Source organism: Hemitrygon akajei, chromosome 15 (genome assembly GCF_048418815.1).
Source record: "Hemitrygon akajei chromosome 15, sHemAka1.3, whole genome shotgun sequence".
NCBI classification, from domain to species: Eukaryota; Metazoa; Chordata; class Chondrichthyes; order Myliobatiformes; family Dasyatidae; genus Hemitrygon; species Hemitrygon akajei.
In genome coordinates, this window is record NC_133138.1 from 71,716,126 (window position 1) to 71,729,170 (window position 13,045).

General features: G+C 40.9%; 1 long non-coding RNA gene across 1 annotated transcript in view; it reads left to right on the forward strand.

Annotated features, from left to right (window-relative positions):
• The window catches only part of LOC140739443 (uncharacterized), a 32,106-nt gene extending 22,144 nt beyond the window's left edge, over positions 1-9,962 (forward strand). The window contains exon 3 of the long non-coding RNA XR_012101641.1: positions 9,055-9,962. This is a non-coding gene — a long non-coding RNA (uncharacterized lncRNA). The remainder of the gene's footprint in view (positions 1-9,054) is intronic.
• Positions 9,963-13,045: the final 3,083 nt, after the last annotated feature.

Sequence of the window (13,045 nt, forward strand, 5' to 3'; positions counted from 1 at the left end):
CTGTAGGTGTTCTGAACAACATCACTCCCTGACAGAATAATACAGAAAGAAAATCAGCTGCTCAGTTAACCTTGTAGCTTTTGCTGTGAAAAAAATATTTCTCTATATAACAACGCTGATAGCATTTCAAATCAATTGGCAGACCATTGAGCAATGTAGAGTCATAGTGTAACACAGCATGGAAACAGATCCTTAGACCCAGCTGGTCTATACTGACCACAGCACCTGCTCTGCTAGTCCCAGTTTCCAGTCTTCAGCCCATAACCCTTTGTGCTTCTCCTCCATGTACCAAACACCTCTTAAATGTTGCCACTCTACCCATCTTGCCCACTTTTCTGGCAGTTCATTCCAGTTACTCACTGCCCTCTGTATAAAAAAAGTTTTCTCTCATCTCCTTTAAATCTTTTTCCTTGTATCTTTCTCCCCCTCTTATGTCTAGTTTTGATCTCCCCAACCCTGAGGAAAATACTTTGAATGTCCTGCTGATCCACATCCCTCATTATGTTATAAGCTTGTGTAAGGTTTCCTCTCATTCCCCTCATTCCAAGGAATAAAGATTAGTGTAACCAACCTCTCCCTGCAAATCAGGCCCTCCAGTCCAGGCATCATTCTTATACATTTCTTCTACACCCCCTCCAAATTGATCATGTCTTTCCAACAACTGCATGACCAAATCCGTATACAATACTCCAAGTGTGGTCTCACCACAACTTGTACAATTGCAGAATAATGTCCATACTCCTAAGCATAATGCCCTGATAGATGAAGACCAGCATTCTAAATGCCTGTTTCAATATCCTATCTACCGGTGCAGCTGATTCAGCAAACTGCGCCTAGAATCCCAGATCCCTCTGTTGCACCACACTCATCAGTACCTTGCTATTTGTTATACAAGTCCCACCTTGGTTTGACTGTCCTAAATGCATCACCTCACACTTACTTAAATTGAAATCCATTTGCCATTCCTCAGCCCATCCCCTAAATGATCATGATTTCTTTGTAATTCACTGTTACCTGCTTCACCATCAACAAGACCCCCCCAATTCAATTTGCTAATTGCTATGTACATTCATATCCAAATCATTTACATAAATAATGAACAACAGGTTCCAACATCGACTCCTAGGGCACCCCATTAGTCATACTATTTAATCAGAGGTATAACCTGTAACTATCACCCTGTTTCTTATCGAGCAAATTCTGAATTCACTTCACTATCTAACTACCCCCAAATCCCACGCAACCTAACACAACAATATTTCAAAGTGTTTCCAACCAAATCTTCACCACCCAAAAGGCTAAAGTGCATCAGAACACTTCTGCCTCCGGAGGCCCAGACCTGGAAATATGTCACTGACTCCATATTCTCACTCTCAATAATGTAACTCCCGACCTAACACAGCACATTAATTACAGATTTAGGAAGACAGCTCACCACCACTTTCCTAAGTGAAATCAATATTACCTTTGCTAATGATGTTCTTACCATGTGAATGAACATAAAGCATTTTGAGGCATTATTGAAAAAGGCATCATGGTTAAAAGAACATTTTTCTTTATTAATCAGTACATTCAGAAACAACAATTTCAAAGATATTTTATTAGAACAATGGAACAATACAGTCCTATGGTCCAATGCCCATAACATCCACTCAGCTATTGCCAGTTTCCTGTGTTCGGCCCATATCCCTCCAAGCAACCCCCCCCCCCACCCACCCCATGTTCCCTTGATCTTTCCACTTCAACATTTTATCACACCCTCATTTCCAATATGCATACATTGTTCCTTTAGCAACATACTGCGGGAGGTGGAGCCTAGGTCACTGCTAAAGATATAGCAGAGCTTGTACTGGAGATTTACAGGGGAATTAGAACAGACCCTGTTTGATCAGACCATTCATTTCTTCCTCCTAGAGTTTCCCTAACAGAGTCATTTGCTTCATTGTGTAATGGCATATTTCAAACTCCAACCAGGAATTCCAGTTTCCCCATTGTAGTGGAAGGCAATTCTCCCCATGCTCAATGCCCTTCCCAACCCACCAGAACTTGTGCAGACTGCTGTAAATCTGTCTGTTGCTGTTCATCATTGCAATGCCACAAGGGATGCTCAGATCCCTGAACTAATGATTATAAATTCCAGAAAAGCTAAAAAGCTTGTTGGATAGTTAATTAATAATAGGCACTGCCTCCTTCTAAACAAAAAACCTGGAGAAAATGGAAATATAGAAGAAATCAGTCATGCATAACAGACAGGCTCACAGAACACTGGCATTGAAATTATTGTTTGAGGAGAGGCATTCTACCAAAGTATGATACTAGCTGGCTGCGATATGGTTGAACAGATCCCTGACCTTTGCAATTGATAATTGAATAGATGCACACTGCAAGTGGCTCCTCAGAATAATCACATCCATGGTTACAGTTTGTCAGATATCCAAGGAAGAGCAGAGCATTCACCTTAATACCGCACTGAATGTCCTCCCTTCTTTACCAGGCTATCGTATGTAACACAGCACCATATGCCCCAATATAAAAATAAAAATGACGTGCTCCTGAGCAATTAAATGAACCATCAGAAGACCGGAACTAGGGTTTTGGGAACATGCTGATATGTTAGATTGATTAGAAAGGCTTAATAGCCAATCTTAAGTAAATGACTCCAAAGGATCCTGCAAAGTGACTCTGTATATACCTAGTGTGTCTTTTATTGTTATTTATTAGAATGTAGATGACAATTGCATATCAGAAAAACAAAATAAAGAGAAAGAAGCACAGAAGATATTATTTCCTTCTAACATTTTGATTGATGTCCTGCATATTTTCAGCTAATGATACCTACAATAGCACAGTCACTTTGAATTCTGCTGCCCAGTATAAATAGAACAAATCAGATTGCCTGCTACTTGGTATTGAAAGTGTTCTGCATGCAAAGCTACAGCTCCCCAGAGACATTTTCAGATACATTCAACAGAAATAATGAAATCCATTAAATGGGACACTCTTAATGATACAATGTTTACCAAGTCTTTCTATTTATTACTTACACACATAAGGCAATAACAGAAATTAGATTGCATGGTTTCACTGTGAAAGTTAAGTCAAGCTTAGTTCAGGTCATTTTTCTCCTCCCCTTTCCAGTATGCGAGGATGCCGACCTTTCACGAGCAATTTCAGAAATGTATAACACTGACTTCAGTCCTTCACCTTGGATTATTGTAGCTTCCCAATAACAGGTTGCAAAGCATGCTCACTCAAGGAGCTGGCCCCTCGCACACAGTATTGAAATAGAATGTGTTGTTTGTTCTCAGAGGCACACATTTATTAAATTTGCTGTTGGCAATAACAATTGATATCATTTATCATTTTGTCGTCACTGCCAAGTTTGAAATCTAAGACTCAGAAAATATATACAAGAGCAATCATTAACCATACATTTTTGAGTTCTTTAACACAGTTCCAATATTTATGAAAATATTACATGCCACTTTGTTTGACTTTCTCAACTTGGTGACTGCGTAAAACTGAACATAATTAAATTAGGACATTTATAGAATTTAATTATTTTCCTTACATTTTCTTTTTATAGAATAGGAACAGAATTCATAAAGGCAAAACATAATGATCCAGGGGAGCATGATTACTGAAAGGTTCCCTTTGGCACTCCAATTATTTTTCCACTTCCTGAATAAATTCACACAAATAAACCAAGGTGAACCTGTTGACTTTGACCTCCATTGGAGCCACATTCACTAAAATGAATGAGGAAATGGTGCAGGAGAATTAGTAAGCTAAACACTCACAAAACAGGTGCAGAAATTGTGATGCACAATTAATTCAGATCTGTTTGGTATTAACCAAACACTCAGTTAAGTTTAATGAGTGTAGTGACCAGCCAGTACCCACAGTACTCATTGGGGGAACATTTCAACAGAATACTCCATTGTGGTTGAGTAGTTCCAGTTAAAACTAACCCTACTGTTTAAAGCCAACTTGCACCTATTAAAGAGAAGGTGCAATGTGGCTGGAGCAGGCTCTGACAGGCATTCTACAAATGTGCTTAAATCCATTAAGAATGGCATGGCATAGGAGTCAACTGACCCTGCTTTTCAGAACTTCCACTGGGGGCCTCTACAGAGAAGGCTGAAGGGAAGGACAACACTTAGTATCTGCAGGGGTCTGAAAGCCCTCCAGATTCATGCTCTGATGCCTTGGAGGTCAATGCTAGGAGTTAAGCCTCAGTGTTGCAAGATGCTCAGTGAAGTCCCATGATAGGTCAACAAATACACCTTCATCATCCAGAACCTCCATCTAAAAGTTCCATCTTTAGCCAAGGGAAGGAACAATTGACGACACACTCATCACACAGCCACCATTCTTCATTGTTAAGAGCTCAAAACCACATACAATACTTCACTGCAATACAATCTATTTCCCAGTGATTCATACCAACTTCTCACTGGTAGCTATCCAACCATGATAGTAACATCTCATAAATACACACCACAAAATTCAATAAGACTATTTCTGGCCCACGACAAGATGACATATAATTGGACATAGCCAAAGCTAATTGGATGTGGTGAGGAGGTACAACATCTACCCTAACTTCCAAGTCAGAGGGGTGCTGACCACCACAAGGATCCCATTACTGAGACCATAGCCAGCAGCAAGGCTTTTTCCTCTTTTTCCTACCATTCCTTTCACCTAATGTCTCTCCTGATTTACAGTTTGCAAGTGGTACATGCATACACTGCTTGCTTTCCTCATGTGCACTCTGTCCACAACACAAAATTTCCCAGTGGATGGTGGTGGTTGAAGATAATACATTAGGGATATTCAAGAGTATCTTAGAAAGGCACATGGATGGAAGGAAAATGGAGGCTTTGGGGCTATGCAAGAGGGAAGGGTTAGACTGGTCATAGAATATATTTATATAGGTCAGCACAATGTCATTGGCAAAAGGATCTGTACTGAACTGCACGGTTCTATGTTCAGGGGTGAAGGGCAGAAGTGAAGATCTGTGCTGCTCATTTTGCAATACAAAGATCCTGAGCGAGAGTCCACAAGAGCATAAGTCAGGAGCAGAATTAGGCCACTTGGCCCATCAAATCTGCTCCATCATTCAATCATGGCTGATTTATTATCCTTCTCAACCCTATTCTTCAGCCTACTCCCTGTAACCTTGGATTCCAAGACTAACCAAGAACCTATCAATCTCTTCTTTAAATATACTCAGTGGCTTGGCCTCCACAGCCAGCCCTGGCAATGGATTCCACAGGTTCACCATCCTCTGGCTAAAGGGATTCCTTCTCATCTCCATCCTAAATGGGCACCCCTCTATTCTGAGGATGCGCCGTCTGGTCCTGGACTACCACACTATAAGGAACACCCCGTGCATATCCACTCTGTCAAGGTCTTTCAATATTTGATAGGACTTGTGAGATCCTCCTTCATTCTTCTAAACCCCAGTGGGCATAGTCCCAGAACCATCAAACGCCCCTCATACATTAACCTTTTCATTCACAGAATCATTGTCATGGACTTCTTCTGGACCCTCCCCAATGCCAGCACATCTTTTAAGTGCCCCAAAACTGCTCACAAATCTCTAACTGCAGTCTAACTAATGCCTTATAAAGCTCAGCATCACATCCTTGCTCTTATACTCTAGTCCTCTCAAAATAAATACTAACGTTGCATGTGACTTCCTCATCACTGACTCAACCTGCAAGTTAACCTTCAGAGAATCCTGCACAAAGACTCCCAAATCCCTTTGTGCCTCAGTTTTGTATATTCTCTGCATTTAGAAAATAGTCAACCTTTTCATTTCTTCTACCAGTGCATGACCATACACTTCCCTGCATGAAATTCTATCTGCCACTTCTTTACCTATTCTTTCAATCTGTCCAAGTCTTTCTGCAGACTCCTTACTTCCTCAACATTACCTACCCCTCCACCTATCTTTGTATTGTCCACAAACTTGGCCACAAAGCTATCAGTTCTGTCATCCAAATCCTTGACGTATAACATGAAAAGAAGCCGTCCCAACAGTGACCCCTGTGAAACACCACTTCTCACTAGCAGCCAACCAGAATAGGCCAGCCTTTATTCGAGCTCTTTACCTCCTGCCAATCAGCTAATCTTCTATCCATGTTAGTATCTGTCCTGTAATGCTATGGGCTCTTACCCTGTTAAGCAGCCTCAAGTGTGATACCTTTTCAAAGCCTTCTGAAAATCCAAGTAAACGTCATCCACTGGCTCTCCTTTGTCTATCTTGCCTGAAAATCCATTTTCACACTGATAATCAGAACTATTATTCAAGGCTAATGGTGATTTCAGAGCATTGGTTATAGCACAAGTGACAACCAATGACAATCCTGAAGGAGGATCTTGGCCAAAAATGTCGACTACTTATTCTTTTCCATAGATGCTGCCTGGCCTGCTGAGGTCCTCCATCATTTTGTGTGTGTTGCTTTGGAATTCCAGCATCTGCAGACTTTCTTGCATTTGTAATGAATGACTGTGCTGGAAGTTCTGACTGCTGTATTATTAACTCATGCCTGTCAATCACTTTGGACAAAAAGATTAGAGATTTCATGGTGGACTGACAATCAGGCTTCCACCAGATTACTGCGAAGCCTGAGGCACCATCCCAGAGGCTCAGAAGTTCAATGGAATACAAACGAACTGTCCCCTTTCAGGAAAACGGTGTATCTCCACACAGCCCTGCTCCTCACCCAGCCAGGCCAAACTCCTTTCACTGACACTAGGATGAAGCACTCCTCAGGCAGGATTTTATTACCTTGTCCTTTTGTTCACAGACATTTTCAGGCTCTCCAATAAGTACAGTCAATGTCAAGAAATGTATACAATACACATCCTAAAGTTCTTTTTCTTCACTAACATCCACAAACAGAGGAGTGTCCAAAAGAAAGACTGACCATTAAAATGTTAGAACCCAAAGCTCTCCCCAGCTCCAGCTCTCCCTCCCATACACAAGCAGCAGCAAAGCAACAATCCACACCTCCACACCAGTAAAAGAGCATCAGCAACCCCCACCGAGCACTCAGCGTGCAGCAAAGCATCAATAAAGATAAAGATTTGCATTACCCAAAACAGTACTGTTCACCCGGTAGTCAACATACCACAGGCTCTCTCTCTCCCTAATAAGGGAAAAAGAGATGTCCCCATTTCACAGTGAGGGGGGAGACAGAGCAAAGCAACCCACCAACTTATGGTGTTAAATGTCTGTTGTGTCACTTTTTCCAAGCTCGGTGCCCAAAGAACTTGGGTCTCTGGGTACACAGCCAGCAGTCAGCTCGCTGTTTTCAATCTTCCGTCTCCCACAACGCACCAGTTGGCGGCACCGACCACAAGTCTGCCCACCTCCAGAGCCACGGAAATCTGGCACCCCGAAGATGTACTAGCCACCAAGGCCGCATCCTCGACATATCGAAAAGCAGCCGGTTCTGTGACCCCGGAAGCGGGTCCCATTCCCGCAAAGAACCAAAGTCAGCATGCAACTTCAGGTCATGGTCTACAAAAGAACACAGAAAAGGGGGGAAAAAAAGAGATATTAAAGACAGAAATAGAGCTGTTTCCAAAGATGTAAGCAAAGGAGTCGCCGTTAGGCACCGTCATCCTCCTAAGCGCCGCCCTCCACTGACATTCAGTAACCTTTGAACTTGTACTGCATGTAGCAGCTTAAAAAGGCCCCAGGAAGACAACCATTAAGGCAAGGCACCCGGCTTGAACATTGGATGGAATATGGCAAGATCTAATTAATAAACTTGGAATTTGTTTCAACCCAGTTTTTGTGAGGGCCGCTAGCAAACTCAAGTGCAGGAATCACAAAGACTTTGCTAATTCAAAGAAAACTAAAGATTTATTACAGAAATTAACCAAAGAATCTAATATGAGCTCAGGCAAACTGTGCTGAACCTTGACGAACTGAAATCACTGATGACTCATTAGGCAATGATCCACAATGACCCAGCAAAGAGGGGTTGGCAAGCCTTCCCCCCCACCCCCACCAGAAATACACCCTGGACCACATAGGAATTCAGCACCAATCAGACAGCCGTGGTGTCCAGTGAAGCAATAATCCCCAAAGCCAACAATGACAATACAAGACATTGAAAATCCTGTGCTAAATTACCCCAAGTAGAACAAAAGTGATAAATACAAAGGGAGTTTAACAATCCCCGTGATACCAAATGAGACACCTGCAAAACAGATTGAAAACCCTGATCTAGTTCAAAGATAAACAATCCAAGCATAACCCTCAGATTCAGCCAGTGGCGTTAGTCTTGGAAAGACAGTTTCTGGCCCTGCCAAGCATGTCAAATCTGAGTTGCAAAACCTCTTGTTTGGGTGGATGCTGTGTGATCTGTTCCCCGTTACAAATCAGTACCACAAAATAACAGACAGTACACCATATGCAAGTAAACAATGCAGCTTTGTAATTCTTAATTTAACTAAAGGGTTAGTAAAGAGAAACAAAAAAGGGCCCATTTTAATGAAACAGTCTAATGTGCACTAGTTGGAGCTCATAATTTCCCTTCCGTTGGTCCTTTATTGATTTCCTCGGGCTTCGTCAACTCCCAGTCCCACTCCAAGTCCACTCCATCCTGGTGTCTACGACCTCTCCTGTTCTGGCATCTTCTCTCTCTCTCCCCATCTTCTGCCAAACAAAAGACCCAGATCACCTTGGTCTCAGGTACACAAGAAAATAAAACACTCCCTTCATTGGACGGCACGTATTCCAAATCCACTGTTATCTCTAGCCATAACCCAAACCCTGCTGCTACAGAAAAGCTACTACATTAGCAATGAAACCTTTCCCCAGGGTGTTACACAAAGAATACTACATATCCACAAGGCAACACCAAGAAAATACAGTCCATATACTGACTAAAATAACAAATCTCTTCAAAAAGAAAGTGCCCCTGGGTTGTGACAGATTTTACTGCTGATGCAATGATGATTAAAGATGAAAGAGTCAAGGTTGATGAATGGAAAATTAAGGATGATGTTACAGGAATTTATCTTTTTCAGATAGACCAAGCAGAATTGTGTCATATAGGTTGTCTCTTCACTTCCTCCAATCTTCTGCATTCTCTGCTGAACATATGGTGGAGAGCACTGACTTCCCCTTCATAAACACAAGGATATGCATCATGTAGCAGACGACAGAGACTCTGCCAAATCCAGCAAGGGACATTCGAGCAGTGCAGCCACGTGAAGGACAACGCTGATTTCTTCTCCATTTTGCTTATTGTTTCGGTTTAAAAGCACCCACCAAAACAAACATCCAGAGAATGAAGGCATGATTACACTTTGGATATTGATTCACTGGAGAACACTGAACAACAACTGGATTTTGAAGAATTGGAAGATTTAATTGGTTTTAGTGTTCAGATGTATCCAATGGGATGGCACAGTAGCACAGTGGTTAGTGTAATGCTATTACAGCACCAAAGAGCTGGGTTCGATTCCTGCCACTGTCTGTAAGGAATTTATATGTTCTCTCTGTGACTGTGTTGCTTTCGTCCAGGTGTTTTGATTTCCTCCCACATTCCCTGACATATGGATTAGCAGGTTGATTGGTCAGTTAGGTGTAATTGGGCAGCACAGGCGCATAGGAGCAGAAGGATTTGTTGCCGTGCTGTGTGTCCCTAGACACAACGAAGCCTGCAATCCTCACAAAGCTGTGATCTGACTACCTGCACATCTGAGAAAAGACCTCTTCGTTTCTCTTTGAAATATACTCACTGACCTCTTTTAGATTGAAAATATATGTTAGAAGATGTGGTAAACCATGTATATCTGTCTGGACACGTCTCTCTGCTGACTGCTCCTGTGGCTCCTCTCACGGACCCCTGGATAAAGGTGATTGTGTCACTGCTCCTCCCACAGTCCAGGGCAGTCATCCAGCATGGATGTGCTCCGTTTTACTGCTAATAAAAGCCTTTCTGTATTTACTCTACTTCCAGTCTTTTGGAGTTATTGATAGTGCATCATAAGACGAAGCAAAAATAAAAATGAGGACATGTAGACCCAGCATAGACCAGTCAGAATTTTATTGTTAAAAAGGCTGAAGTAGTTATTTCTGATGCTACAAAGGACATCTCAATTCAGGCCAGTGCATTAATTGTACCCTAACCAAAGTAGCAAAGCACCAGTGGCCAGCTGTACTCTCAGAATGGCTTGGATAGCCATCAAATCCCCCCACAGCTCCTTGACATCCAACAAACATTCAGAAGTCTCAACAAACTGTTTAGAAACAAACATATTACTGCAAAATTATTTAAAACAATGTTTTTTCTACAAAAGTAAAACATCAATAGCTTATCTTAAGTGGATTGAACCAATGAATTAAATTAAATAAGTTGTCCTGTTACCATTTGATGTAAATGAGAAATAGCAGAAATTACCACTACCAGCCATGGATTTAGGGACTACTGCAATGAAACAGAAACAACTTTGCCTGGGCATGCATCTTTCATCAGAACTTGAAAAGTTACTGCTGGAGCAGGTTTTAAGAAAACAAGGAGAATGTGAAGGAGTGGAGGAAACACCACAAGGAAAAGGCAAATGCAATTCTGGTTTTTGGTACATACCAAACACTGCAAGGTGATAAATAACAAGTCCCTACAAAGAAAGGAGCAGAATTTCTCAAGGAATAAAAGTAATACATTCAACACTGAACTTAGACCACAAGACCAGAAGATATAGGAGAAGAACTAGGCCATTCACCCAATCGAGTCTGCTCTGCCATTCAATGATGGGCTGATTTAATTCTTCCAGTCATCCCCACTCCCCTGCCTTCTCCCCATACCCTTTGATGCCCTGGTTAATCAAGAACCCATCTATCTTTGCCTTAAATACACCCAATGACTTGGCCTCCACAGTCACTTGTGGTAACAAATTCCACAGGTTTACCACCCTCTGGCTAAAGTAATTTCTCAGCACCTCTGTTCTAAATGGACGTCCTTCAATCCTGAAGTCATGCCCTCTTGTCCTAGGCTCCCTTACCATGGGAAATAACTTTGCCATATCCAATCTGTTCAGGCCTTTTAACATTCAGAATGTTTCTATGAGATCACCCCTCATTCTCCTGAACTCCAGTGAATACAACCCAAGAGCTACCAGACGTTCCTCATACATTCCTGTCAAGATAGTAAGTTCTCACCATGTAGAATCTTTGTTGAATTCTGAATCTGGCCCTTTAGTTATTCAATGGACTGGCTGGAATCTCTTAAACAGAATTAAACTCAAAAATACGCTTTAAAACATCAGTTTATTTTCTTCAGCTTTAGCTAACATATTAAACATTGTTATTAGCTTGATTAAGACAATTTTTTACCAAATATCATGAATGAAACCTTCATTTATTCTACCCATAACCACAAGCTTTATAGAATTTCTTGCTTTGCTACACTTGACAGACTTTCAGTCTGCTAGTGTTTGCAGTAACTTATAGCGACATACATTTGCTACTATACATTTCTATGTTAAGAGGAGGCTTGACCCAGTTTATTCTGTAGATCATAATCAATGTATTTCTGGGCAGAGCATGATTTTTTCCAAGGTATATATGAACTTAATATGTAGTTTCGAAATATTCAGTTTGTACTTTTTCTCTGAATGGCATACATTTGATTTCTCTTCTATGGTTCAATGCAAACATATATTTATTATCTGTGACATTTTATATACAAATTACACTTGCAGTGATAGACTTACAGTCCCTGATGTGGCATGCTCAAATAAAATGTAGTGAAACAAGGACTGAAGAAAAACATTCTTTTCTCCATCAACCCGCCCAACTGTTTAACCATATTCATGATTACATTGCAAATCTCAGATTAAACAGCAAAAGAGTAAGGTAACAGCACTCAGACGCTAACTGCATATGCTTAACACTGTAAGTAGCATATGTTCTGTCAAAATCTTGAATCAAAAATTTGCCTCTAATTGCTTATGTTTTTCAATAATAAAGGGCAGTGTGATGGAGTGCTGCCAAACTGACATCATACCTCTCTGAAGACCAGTCCCAAGTCAAATGTCCTCTTGTAGTGTTCTTTCATTTTTATATTTGAAATGTTCATTGGCATTCAGTGTGTTCGTTAGCTGCTACTAGATTGGTCCAGGATTTTTTTTTTATACAATGCCTATCCCCTATTACACTCATTTCTTTTTGTAAATAAAAGCAGCTCCATTATGAGCACCAGCCTCTGTAGTATCCAGGACATCTTCAAGGAGCAATGCCTCAAAAAGGAGGCATCAATCATTAAGGACCCTCATCACCAAGGTCAAGCCCTGTGCTCATTGCTACTATCAGGTAGGAGGCACAGAAGCCTGAAGGCTCACACTCAATGATTCAGAAACAGCTTCTTCCCCTCTGCCATCCGATTTCTGAATGGATATTGAACCCATGAACACTACCTCACTATTTTTTTATTTCTATTTTTACACTATTTATTTTAATTTAACTATTTAATATATAGCTTACTGTAATCTACAGGTTTTTCTCTATTATTATATATTGCATTGTACTGCTGCCACAAAGTCAATAAATTTCATGACATATGCTGGTAATATTAAACCTGATTCTGATTCCTAAATAGTCCTTTCATATTGCTTTCATTTAAACTCACAGTTCAAATGAAACACTGGCATCACTGTTGTCAGCCATTCTTCTTGTGGTTCCCTGTCCAGTCTATGACTACTACAGCCAAGATTTTGGATGCTCATTGTAATCAGTTTGAAATGCATACCAATCTTATTACCATCAGGAATTTTGCCATTTAACACTCCATTCAGGTCACTTTTGATTCCTCTGTGCTCCTTCATCATGGCTTTTTAAAGGCAAAGGAAAGGAAGCAGAAGAACAATTTCAGATTTTGTTATGATGTAGAAGGGGTTATTCAGCACATCACCTCAATGTTAGTTTGCAAAACAATCCCATTACTCCGTTAATTTTTCCCTTTAATCTCCTCGTGCTAATTTCTCATCAAATCCCTCAGATATAAGCATACACCAA